The sequence below is a fragment of the Centroberyx affinis genome, unplaced genomic scaffold (genome assembly GCF_046629955.1).
Source record: "Centroberyx affinis isolate AG114_WGS23_722 - 3 ecotype Tasmania unplaced genomic scaffold, CSIRO-AGI_Caff_v1 ptg000712l_1, whole genome shotgun sequence".
Taxonomy (NCBI): Eukaryota; Metazoa; Chordata; class Actinopteri; order Beryciformes; family Berycidae; genus Centroberyx; species Centroberyx affinis.
In genome coordinates, this window is record NW_027279329.1 from 101,798 (window position 1) to 114,430 (window position 12,633).

Consider the following 12,633-nt stretch of genomic DNA (forward strand, 5'->3'; position numbering starts at 1 on the left):
TCTGGGCTACCTACCGCCCAAGTTGCCCTATTTCTACCAGCCCACCCTAATATAGCAGGCTAAAACCGGCCTTGGCACTAAGAATAAACCAAAAAGGTATTTTGCTGTCCAAATAGTATTCAAGTAAACTGTAGAGGAGGCCGTGTCTATGTAAATAATATTAATAATATGAATAATAACTTTATTTGTGTAGCAGTTTTCTAAAAACAATGTTTACAAAGTGTTTTGCATACAAGAAAACCCAGGACAGTGATGTAAAACTACCACAATTAAATAAATAATAGAGCTAAATAATAAAAACAAATAAAAAATGATAATAATATAAATATATATATTATATAAATACCTTATTGTGTAACAACTTACTGAAGTCACTTTTCCTGTGGCAATCACCAAGTTTCCTTGGTTGACCGCCTCAGGGAATTTTGACAATGGTGTCTCCGTTGAAGGAGGGCACAGCAGCTCCTCTCCTCTTTGGCACTCTCCATCTGGTGTCCTGAGGTTGCTGGAACTGCGTAAGTGGTTATAAAATGAAGTCAATTTGTCAGCATTACAGATATGACATGATATAGTTTTCTGGTTTTTAACTCCTATAACACCTCAATCAGTCAATTTAAATGATAATTTTGGTTATTTTCAACCTGGACCCTATTTCCCTAGTTTTTGCTATTATGATGATTACTTGTGTTGAAAATTTCACCAATTACTTCAATGTAAAGCTTTGAATATACCTTCAGGTTGCCGGGAGCACTGCTATCCAACACACACACAGGGCCAAAGCGGTAATCTCCAACAGTTGAATCCAAAAAGCGACTGAAACGCAATAACACGCACATTGCAATAGGACCTTCCTAGGTTTTCAGTCCAACCAAACACAAATACTGATTAGTATCTGCTCTCTAAGCAGTAAAATAAAGTAAAACAAGGTAGTGTCGGAGCAACGAATGGACTACTATTACGGCCAGCCTTTGGCCCTTTCGGTGTGGACATCAGCACTCGGATCCGGGCAAGCTGGAGATATGTAAAATGACAAAATTGTAACACAATCAATCGCCATGATGGCAAAAACTAGGAAAATAAGGCCCAGGTTAAAAAATACCGGAATTAGCAATTAATGCAATATTGTTTGAAACTTACTTACTTTCGTGTCTTTGGAAATAAATATATATACATTGCTGGCCTGTCTGAAATTACGCAGTAGATAGGTACTGCCTGTTTCAATTGCCCCATCGGGGGCAACCACCTTCACCGTCCGGTCCCCATCCCACAGGTCACATTGTACAATTTCTTCAGACCTTGAAGCCATCAGCTCGCCCTCCTCCATCTTGAACTCCTAGACCTTTGTAATGATAAAATAGTAAATTTGTCATTAATAATAATCACAGATGGACAGATGTCAAATATATGTGTTGAGCAGTGGCCCACAATCTGGTGCACTGTTTTTTTTTTTAGGTCGGATCCACTAGAGGTTGCTAGCGCACTGTACAGTAAATTGTTTTGACAGGTTGTTACAAGAGGTGAAGTGAATAGATGAAACCAAACTGTCATGTTATGTGGGAGCTTGAGCTTTGCGATTGTGGCTCTGTTAAAAAAAAAATATTTACCAACTTTACTACAACTATGTACATGTATTCACCAGGGTTGGATAACATTGAAATTGAAATGAGGAAAATCAGACAACTCCCTGGGTAAAGGTTAAAATATATAAAAACTTAACAATAATCATGTTCCTGCAGTACAGGGATCCGGTCATTTGGAGCGGACACTGGAGCTGCGAGCCTGCTTCTGAGGGTGTCCCCAGACTCATTGGCTTCGTCACAGTCATCCCCATCATCACCATCACCACCTTCGTCAGGCTCCAAAATGTCCCCATTCCCGATGCAGAGGTTGTGGAGGAAAAGGCAGTCAATAATGACCTCCGACACAAACTCCACCTTCACCTCTAGCGCCTTCAAAAAGATGGAGCGCCACCTGGTCTTCAGCACCCCAAATGCCCTCTACACCACACACCTTGCCTTGTGTTGTACCTGCCCTCAACAGCATTCCAGACAGGCTCACGGAATGGGGTCATCAGGCAAATGGATTGAGCCAAGCAGGGATACCCTCCGTCACCTATGAGGCACCATCCTGGAGGTGGGTATAGCTGGTGCACATACAAGGGGCTGCACCTGAGGACCCTGGCATCGTGCACACAGCCAGGGAAGCCCACGTGGACATCCAGAAAGCGAGCCTTGTGGTCACAGATGGCTTGAAACTGAATGGAGTGGAACAGTTTCCAGTTGAAGTAGTCCGCCGCAAACCGTCCAGGTGGTACAATGCGAACATGGCACCCATCTATGCTCCCTGCCGCATTGCTGAAAGCTGGGGAACCGGACAGCTGCTGGAGCCCAGCCCCGATTTCCTCCAGCTCATCCCTGTTGGGGAAGCGGATGAGCCTCCTAAATATGCCTTGGATGCCCTTGCTGACCCGGTGCACCATGTCGTGACACGTGGTGCGGGGAATGTCAAAGGCCTTTGACACAACCATGGGGACACAACCCTGTAGGATGTGCCACTAGCCAACCAGTACACAAATACAAGAACCTCAAATGCCTTCCCCCATCCATGGTCGGTGTCCCCCTGTAGTAGAAGGATTAGGTTCTCCATTGTTGGCTTTGACAGAAGGAAGTCCTTCCTAAGGTCACCTTCCCCGAAATAGAGGCGCAACAGGGGAACATGAGGATTTACCCTGCAGTATGGCCCTCTTGCAACAACCTGTAAAGGATATTTATGAAATTATTTAGATTGATTCTTATAATTTCTTTGTCTATTAAATGATTTATGATTACTATTTATTTTGCTTATTAGTTACTTATTTGTTTATTTATACATATCTATTAATGATCAATCAAACTGTATGTATCAATTTCTATGATCATGTAATGAGGCCTTTTTCACCTTTAGAAATGTGTTTGATGCATGAAGATTAAATGATCACTTCAAAGATTAATTTATTCATGAGACTGTCAGTGTTCTGATGCTATAAGAGATTGTAATTTAAGAAGATTCTCACTTTTTCTCTCATCTCAACTGTTCACATCACATTAATATACTGGGAGCTAGTGAGCTGACTGAAACTAGATAATGTGCTAATACTTTCTTCTGGGGGAAATCCAAAAATCATGTACATCTGAATCATGTACCGCAGACGACGAGCTGATTGCCTCCGTCGTCTGGTAAGAGGCATGGTTGGATAAAATTATAAGATGTTGATGGCGAGTGAACATGAAGCAGGAGCTACTCTAGTCTGGACACAGCACGTTAAGGTACAGAAATCTCAAATCTCCGAAAATGTCACAGCAGATTTACAAACAGGCATTATTTGGATAAACTGACCACATATTGGGAATCTACATGGTTACTTCTTGCCATTAAAATTATTAAAACTTAATAAAGTGACATATTAACAGTCGTAGAGCCAAAGTTACAACAGCTTTTAGCCTGCTTTAAAATCCCCGCTATCGCTGCCGGCTGGTGCGAAATGCATTCTGGGATACTTGGCTGTATACTTAAGTGTGAACAGTCAATTTCATAATTTCAATCATTTGGTAGGCAGTATGCAGTACATACTCATTGAGTATGTAGAAGGCAGTACGTTAGTATGCGGTTCCGAACACATCCTTAGAGGTCACGTCATGTCTGCCGTGAGATCTCAAGTGAGATTTTTTCTCAATAGTATGACTTATTTATGACATAATTATAACTTAGTATCTCATAATTATGCAATAGTATCTCATAAATATGACTTAGCATCTCATAATTGTGACTTAGTAGCTCATAAATATGACTTAGCATCTCATAATTAGTATCTCTACTTATGAGATGCTAAGTATCTAATATTTATTTATCTCTTTATTAGTATCATAAATATGAGATAGAAAACAATCTCACTTCATGGTGAAAAAAAAAAGCGTCAGATTTTTTCTTAACAGGTGGCGGAAACGGGCTTCCATAATAATACAATAAATGTCACATAAAATAAAGTGCAAAGTAAAACAATATAATCAAAAGACAGGAAAATCTCAAATGGAAAAATGTCACTTCCTGTTACATGCTCCACCTCAACAAGAAACCTTTTTGATATTGCAGCTGTCATTTTGTGTGAAGTCAGACAGATGTTAGATCTACACTCTCATTCGCGCTCTGTCATTGAATTTTAAAGCGATATAAATTTCCCCTCCATGCATTATAGTATCTCTGTGTGCTGGTCTGCTGTTTAGCTCGCTGTAGATGATGTGGTTAATGTCGCCACCTAGTGGACAAACAGTACTACTACATCACCTGATCTGTGATTTCTACAATTACAATTACAATTTCACATTTGGCAGACGCTTTTATCCAGCGACTTACACATGAGATTTTCATACAACACAAGTAAGGTTCTAGTTAGGAGAGAACAACGAGAGTAAGTGCTGCCTCATACTTGGTTTCTGGCCACAGGTTAGACCGGTTTGGTGTCAGACTGATGTTTTTAGACTTTGATAGTGAAGTTATGAGGATGTGACTGCACCCTCAGATGAAATGTCCACAGACACCCAGAACTGACGAAAGAGAATAAGCAGCGTCTTCCCTGTCAGTGTTTCCTCTACAGATGAAGGTAGAAAGTCTCTGTGACTTGATATGGATGTGAATTCACCGGGCAAACATCTTCCAATTAAGGTAACATTACTGTTTGATGAATACACTAGCTGACATTGTATGATGTGTGTCTAACTTAGTGACTGTCGACTTAGACTTATAGAGACAAGTTGCTCAAGTCTTTCAAATCGCACCTGCTGTTTGCAGATGGCGTTCATAGTGTCATAATATCCAACATTTGTTCTCTTTGTGGCCATAAAGAACATTGTTTTATTTGTGACTTTTAGTGGAAGCCTGATAAACTCTAGTTAGGTTGTAACCTCAATTCATTGCATTGGTGAATATCCAGGAAGTGTCAGAACTAGTCTGAAAGCTCAGGCATGTTATGTTTCTGTTGATACACTCTGTACAAAACACTACAACCTCCATAAAACTGAGGTTCACTCCCTTTCACACAAAAACCTTTTGCACATTTAAGTCTCAGTCGTCCCCAAGGCTTAAAAATCCTTCTCTCTGTATAAACCTGGTCAGTTCATTTGATGGAAATATTATATTATATTTTATAATAATTTATAAAACTCACAGGGTGACTACATGTCTGTAAAATTAAAGAATTAAAGATTTAAAACCTTTTAAGACCTTTTAAAGCCAATAAAAAAAAAATTGAAAAAAACAATTTAAGACCAATCTCATCTCCAAATAAGCCTGAATAAAACTGTATATATCTGCACTACCAGGGAAATTTTTCCCTAGAAAAGTAGTGTAAAGAGAAACAACTCAAGTCCTCTAAAACTATATTTAAGACGCATTTAAAATGATTAATTTTGCTTGAATCCAGCTGGGCTCACTGGAGGTGTGATGACCCGAGCTAAAACTGGCTAGTCTTGCACTTTCTAGTCTTCAAACAATGCAAAAGGGAAAAGATAATTCCGAATGTCATTTCTTAGATAATAGACAGCTGAAAGCGCAAACATTTTTTCAACTCCACCATACATGTTGTTAATTTTTGTAGCGCTAAAGTTTGTGTCACAAACATTCATTACATTCCTAACACTCAGTGTATATTTGGCATTTTACAGTCAGGAATGATCACAACACCAGAAGTGATATATCCTGTAATGTCATGAATCAGTCCAACTCACACAGCATGTTGGGTGTGTTTGTGTAAAGGTGTTCGCTCTACTATGAGTCTGTCTGAGGAGAGAGAGGAGGGGCTCCCTCCCTCTAAAACCACTCTGTCTGGGGAACATGACAGCCAGACCAAAGCTCAGAGGTAAGATGAGGATCTCCAGCTGTCCATGACTGTTCTCCATCTCAGAGCTCAGCAGTGAAATCATTACAGCATCATTATTCAGAGTAAAAGCTTTGTCTCTGTTGTGTTGAAGCCCAGTCCAGCAGGAGAGACCAGACTCCCCTGAACCCAGCTGTGTGTCCATGAAGAGCGACGAGTCTATGGATAAACCTACTGGTTTTAAAGATAAATATCCTTCTGAAACACAGTAAGTCAGATATTAACAATAATGTGTAACATTACTCTTGTTTTTAACCTTTTCTGTGTAAGGAAAGTTTGGCAGCTGCAATAGTAACTGTTGAGGAAGGGGAGAATGCTTCTCATTCACTCTCCTCACAGATTTCCTATCTGGTTCTTGGATTTGAACTGTTGACCTTCTGGTCCAAATCCTGCTTCTCCTCTGGTCAAAACTACCCTTCTTTTGTCAATTCTGTGTTTCTATCAGGATCCAGCAGGAGAGACCAAACTCCCCTGTACCCAGCTGTGTGTCCATGAAGAGCGACAAGTCTATGGATAAACCTACTGGTTTTAAAGATAAACATCCTTCTGAAACACAGTAAGTCAACATAATGTTAACACAATGTTAGCATTAACAAAGTATTTTAACAAACAAATTCCCTCTGAAGAGGTGTCAGATATTAACAATAATGTGTAACATGACTCTTGTTTTTTTAAACTTTTTTGTGTAAGGACATTTTTGCAGCTGCAATAGTAACTGTTGAGGAAGGGGAGAATGCTTCTCATTCACTCTCCTCACAGATTTCCTATCTGGTTCTTGGATTTGAACTGTTGAACTTCTGGTCCAAATCCTGCTTCTCCTCTGGTCAAAATTACCCTTCTTTTGTCAATTCTGTGTTTCTATCAGGATCCAGCAGGAGAGACCAGACTCCCCTGTACCCAGCTGTGTGTCCATGAAGAGCGACCAGTCTATGGATAAACCTATTGGTTTTAAAGATAAACATCCTTCTGAAACACAGTAAGTCAACATAATGTTAACACAATGTTAGCATTAACAAAGTATTTTAACGAACAAATTCCCTCTGAAGAGGTGTCAGATATTAACAACAATGTGTAACATTACTCTTGTTTTTTAACCTTTTTTGTGTAAGGAAAGTTTGGCAGCTGCAATAGTAACTGTTGAGGAAGGGGAGAATGCTTCTCATTCACTCTCCTCACAGATTTTCTATCTGGTTCTTGGATTTGAACTGTTGAACTTCTGGTCCAAATCCTGCTTCTCCTCTGGTCAAAATTACCCTTCTTTTGTCAATTCTGTGTTTCTATCAGGATCCAGCAGGAGAGACCAGACTCCCCTGTACCCAGCTGTGTGTCCATGAAGAGCGACGAGTCTATGGATAAACCTACTGGTTTTAAAGATAAACATCCTTCTGAAACACAGTAAGTCAACATAATGTTAACACAATGTTAGCATTAATAAAGTATTTTAACGAACAAATTCCCTCTGAAGAGGTGTCAGATATTAACAATAATGTGTAACATGACTCTTGTTTTTTTAAACTTTTTTGTGTAAGGACATTTTTGCAGCTGCAATAGTAACTGTTGAGGAAGGGGAGAATGCTTCTCATTCACTCTCCTCACAGATTTCCTATCTGGTTCTTGGATTTGAACTGTTGAACTTCTGGTCCAAATCCTGCTTCTCCTCTGGTCAAAATTACCCTTCTTTTGTCAATTCTGTGTTTCTATCAGGATCCAGCAGGAGAGACCAGACTCCCCTGTACCCAGCTGTGTGTCCATGAAGAGCGACCAGTCTATGGATAAACCTACTGGTTTTAAAGATAAACATCCTTCTGAAACACAGTAAGTCAACATAATGTTAACACAATGTTAGCATTAACAAAGTATTTTAACGAACAAATTCCCTCTGAAGAGGTGTCAGATATTAACAACAATGTGTAACATTACTCTTGTTTTTTAACCTTTTTTGTGTAAGGAAAGTTTGGCAGCTGCAATAGTAACTGTTGAGGAAGGGGAGAATGCTTCTCATTCACTCTCCTCACAGATTTTCTATCTGGTTCTTGGATTTGAACTGTTGAACTTCTGGTCCAAATCCTGCTTCTCCTCTGGTCAAAATTACCCTTCTTTTGTCAATTCTGTGTTTCTATCAGGATCCAGCAGGAGAGACCAGACTCCCCTGTACCCAGCTGTGTGTCCATGAAGAGCGACGAGTCTATGGATAAACCTACTGGTTTTAAAGATAAACATCCTTCTGAAACACAGTAAGTCAACATAATGTTAACACAATGTTAGCATTAATAAAGTATTTTAACGAACAAATTCCCTCTGAAGAGGTGTCAGATATTAACAATAATGTGTAACATGACTTGTTTTTTTAACCTTTTGTGTAAGGAAAGTTTGGCAGCTGCAATAGTAACTGTTGAGGAAGGGGAGAATGCTTCTCATTCACTCTCCTCACAGATTTTCTATCTGGTTCTTGGATTTGAACTATTGACCTTCTGGTCCAAATCCTGCTTCTCTTCCGGTCAAAACTACCCTTCTTTTGTCAATTCTGTGTTTCTATCAGGATCCAGCAGGAGAGACCAGATTCCCCTGTACCCAGCTGTGTGTCCATGAAGAGCGACCAGTCTATGGATAAACCTACTGTTTGTAAAGATCCTTCTGAAACACAGTAAGTCAACTATCTGGTTCTTGGATTTGAATTGGAGACCTTCTGGTCCAAATCCTGCTTCTCTTCAGGTTAAAACTAACATTAAGATTAAGAGGCATTTTATTGATCCCCTAGGGGAAATTTGGGTGTCACAGCAGCAATGTGTAGTACAGTAGCAGAGCAAAGTACAGGGAAGGTAATTAAAATAAAGAATAAGAATAGTGCAGAAAGGATATAGGTAATATACATAAACAATATAAAACTAATCCAAATCCAAAGTGTCTGAGTGGTGTTATCCAGTGTAATAAAACTCCAGTGTAATAAAAACTCCTGCGTAAACAAATTTGAGTCCAGGGATTGTGATTGTGAAGGTGAGGAACAGGGCCTGGGGGGCAGGGGGCTATGTGGCTGGGACTGGTGGGAGATGGTCACAGCTGACTGGTGCAGGGGTCACGGATGATATTGACCACTCCGATGGCCGCCAGCACAAAGGAACGCCTCCAGACTGTCCAGCTTGACTCCCACCACGGAGCCAGCCTTCTTCACCAGCTTGTTAAGTTTGTGGGCTTCTCCTACCTTGATGCCGCCTCCCCAGCACACCACAGCAAAGAAGAGCGCACTGGCTACTACAGACTGGTAGAACATCTGCAGCAGCCTGTTGCACACATTGAAGGACCTGAGCCTCCTCAGGAGAAACAGCCTGCTCTGTCCTTTCCTGTAGAGGGCCTCAGTGTTGACCACTCCAGTTTGTTGTTGAGCTGCACTCCTAGGAACCGGTAAGACTGCACCATCTCTACCTCCTCCCCCTGAATGGTGACAGGGGTTGGGGGATTCCTGCTCCTACGAAAGTCCACCACCAGCTCTTTGGTCTTGCTGATGTTGAGCTTGAGGTGGTTGTTGTTGTGCACCATCCAACAATGTTCTCTAACAGGTCTCTGAACTCCTCCTCATTGTCCTCTGTGATGCAGCCTACAATGGAGGAGTCATCAGACAACTTCTGTAGATTATGTAGAGTTGTGAGTATTTTTGGGAAAGCCTTGTGAAGTGAACAAATACCGTGAAATATTACTTCAAGATATACACAGGTGAAGTAAACATCAGAGATGCTTTGCTACAATTCCTTTCAACCCACAAGCATTTTGCCCCTTAGCCTGTACGTCTCGCCTGAGTGGGGCAGCAAGGACCAAATTAGCCTTCGCCTGCAGAAGGGTTCCAACTGCGGGCTCTCGTCAACCACAATCATCTTGAGCTGGTCTCAGCTGCCATGGCTATCTCCCTAGTGGCTTTCTTCAGTTGTTTGGGTTCCAAGCCGGCCTTCTGCAAGAAATAGCACACTGATGTTGCTGGGAAACTGCGGCAGCTGACTTCAATGGGGAATAAGGTTGCGTGCCATCCTTTGACAAGAGCCTCATCAATCAAATCCTGGTACTTGGCTTTCTTCAATTGGTGAGAGATGGCTAGCCTGTCCTCCCAGGGCACTGTGAGTTCGGCTACTAAGATGGTTTCTGTGCTCCTGGATAGAAGAACCATGTCTGGTCGGAGTGAGGTTACTGCCACCTCTTCCAGAAAGACAAGTTTCTTCTTTAGGTCCACTTGCATCTCCCAGTCAGAAGCTTGATGCAAAATGGAGGGCGGGTTCTTGCCAGTTGTTCTTGCTCTAGGAGCCTTATCTCCTTCCCTTTGGAAATTGACAAATTCAGGTGGTGATACCTGGTGTTTGTTGGCTTTGACCCTCTGCAGGTCCACCCATTTGGCAATTTCCATAAGGACCTTGTCGTGCCTCCACCTGTATCGGCCTTCTCCCAGGGCTTTGGGACATCCAGTCAAGATGTGATTCAGTGTGCAAAATGTTGCTCCACACTGCTTGCAGGATGGGTCTTCTTCTTTGCCCCAGATCTTTAGGTTGTTTGGGGTTGGCAAGAGGTCAGCCACAGTGCACAGGAGGAAGGTCAACTTGCCCTGGTCGGTATCCCAGAGTTCCTTCCAGGACAGCGATCGCTCGAGTGCCTGGTCCCACTGCATCCACTGACCCTGGCAGGCGAGCCCTACCGCTTTTACGCAGCGGTTTTCTTCTGCTGCCTCTCGGACCCTCTGCACCACGAGTCCTCTCTTGCCTTTGGCATCGGCTTTGCTCCATCTCTTGGCGTTGTAGTTTCAAAGTCCTAGCCGTCCTTGACAGACCACCCCGACGATCTCCTGATGTTTCCAGTGTGCTTCTGCTTCCATCACTGCTTCCTGGGGCTTCCACTTCCTGCCGCACTTGATGGTCTTGTTAGCGTGTCTGACTTTCTTATCCTCAGACAGAGCAGTCTTGCTGACTGCTCTTGCCTTGGTGACTTTGAACTCTTCCACCACTGATGAGACTGGTAAGTGGAGCTTGGAGCTCTTGCTGTACAGGTTGACCGAGCTGCAAGCTGGGGGAACACCCAGCCATCTTCGCACAAATTTACTGCACAGTCTCTCCATTGCTTCCACTTCAGTCATGGGAAAGTCATACAGCAGGAATGGCCATTGCAGTCTGGGTATGATGCCATGCTGGAAGCACCACACCTTAAACCTCCCAAGCAGCTGGCTGTTGTTGATTGCCTTGAGCCAGATGTTTAGTTGAGCCATGATGTCTCTGAGGTTGCCGCTGTCCTTCAGGGTGCTGTCATAATTCTTACCAAGGCATCGGATTCCTTGTTCTTGAATCGTTGGAATCTCAGACCCTTGAATGCTGAAGATGTTTTTTGTCAGCTTTCCTTTCAGGATACTTAGGCTCCTAGATTTTTCTGGTTTGAATTGCATCCATGACCATGTAGCCATCTTCTCCAGCAAGCTTAGGATCCATCGTGTTCCTTGGATCGATGGAGTCATCACAGTTATATCATCCATGAAAGCTCTGCAGGCCGGATGTCTTGTATTGTCGTCCGCTTTTGGCCCTCGACATTGCATTCCTCCTGCCTTTAGTAGTAGATTCATGGCAGCCACAAACAGGACCACGGAAATTGTGCATCCTGCCATGATGCCCTTCTCCGGCCTCTGCCATTTGGTGGTGAAGTTTCCCACAGTGAACCTCATCTTTAGCGAATCCATGTGTGACATCACAAGCTTGACTACTTCTGATGGTACTTGGTAGTGCGCCAATGCATTTTGGATCAGCTGGTGGGGTACGCTTGGGTAGGCTTTGGCGAGATCTAACCCTACGACTGAGAGTGTGTTCTTGTTACTCTTGGCTTCCTTGATGACCTCGCTGATCACTGATGTATGCTCCAGGCATCCAGAGTACCCCGGGACTCCTCCTTTTTGGACACTTGGGTCAATGTACTCATTGGCGAGTAGAGAAGATGTTAGTCTTTTGGCAATGATGGACCAGAATATTTTCTCTTCTACGTCTAACAGGGAGATCTCTCGAAACTGGTCAAGTCCTGCCGAGTTCAGTTCTTTAGGGACAAAGCAACCCTCAGTGAGTGTCCAGAGCCAGGGTTCCTGCTTCTTCTTCCAGAGTGTCCGCAAAAGCTTCGATAACCTCTTCAGTAGCTGTGGACAGTTTTTGTAGATCTTGTAAGTGGTGCCTGATGGTCCTGGAGCAGATCCTGCTCAAGCTTTTTCCACTACTGCCCTTACTTTGTCAAGGGTGAAGTCTGCCATGCTGAAAGGGGTGTGTGACTTGTGTGTTGGCAGCTGGAAAGGACAGTCCCCCAGTAGAATGTTTCTGCTGGGGTCATCATGTGCTGCTGCCACACTGTCCTCCACTTCTTCCTTAGAACATATCAGTCTCCCGCTTTTAGGCTTTCCGAGGAGGTCAGCTGTGAACTGGAAGGGGTTGTTAAAAATGCTTTCCTCTGTCGACGCTTCTCTCTCTGCTTTCTCCGGATTATTTCTGCCTTGCGAAGATGAAGTAGGTTTTTCCGCACCTCTGAGCTTAGTTGGTTCAGGGCTGCTTTTTCCCCACCTGCTTTCCGCCACCTTTTCTTGAGCATCCTTAGTTCTTTCTGCAATTCTGTGATCTGGCGCTGCCTCCTACTGGGACCTGCTGGTAGCTTGACAGTTTTGCCTACCTTCACACCAAAGGCATCTTGGCATGCCTGATACATAACTTGCACCATGGTCTTTATCTTCT

At 42.8% G+C, this 12,633-nt stretch overlaps 1 pseudogene; it reads right to left on the reverse strand.

The window, feature by feature from the left end:
• Window positions 1-955: 955 nt before the first annotated feature.
• LOC139644134 (putative nuclease HARBI1) lies at window positions 956-4,835 on the reverse strand (annotated as a pseudogene).
• Between the last annotated feature and the right edge of the window lie 7,798 nt (window positions 4,836-12,633).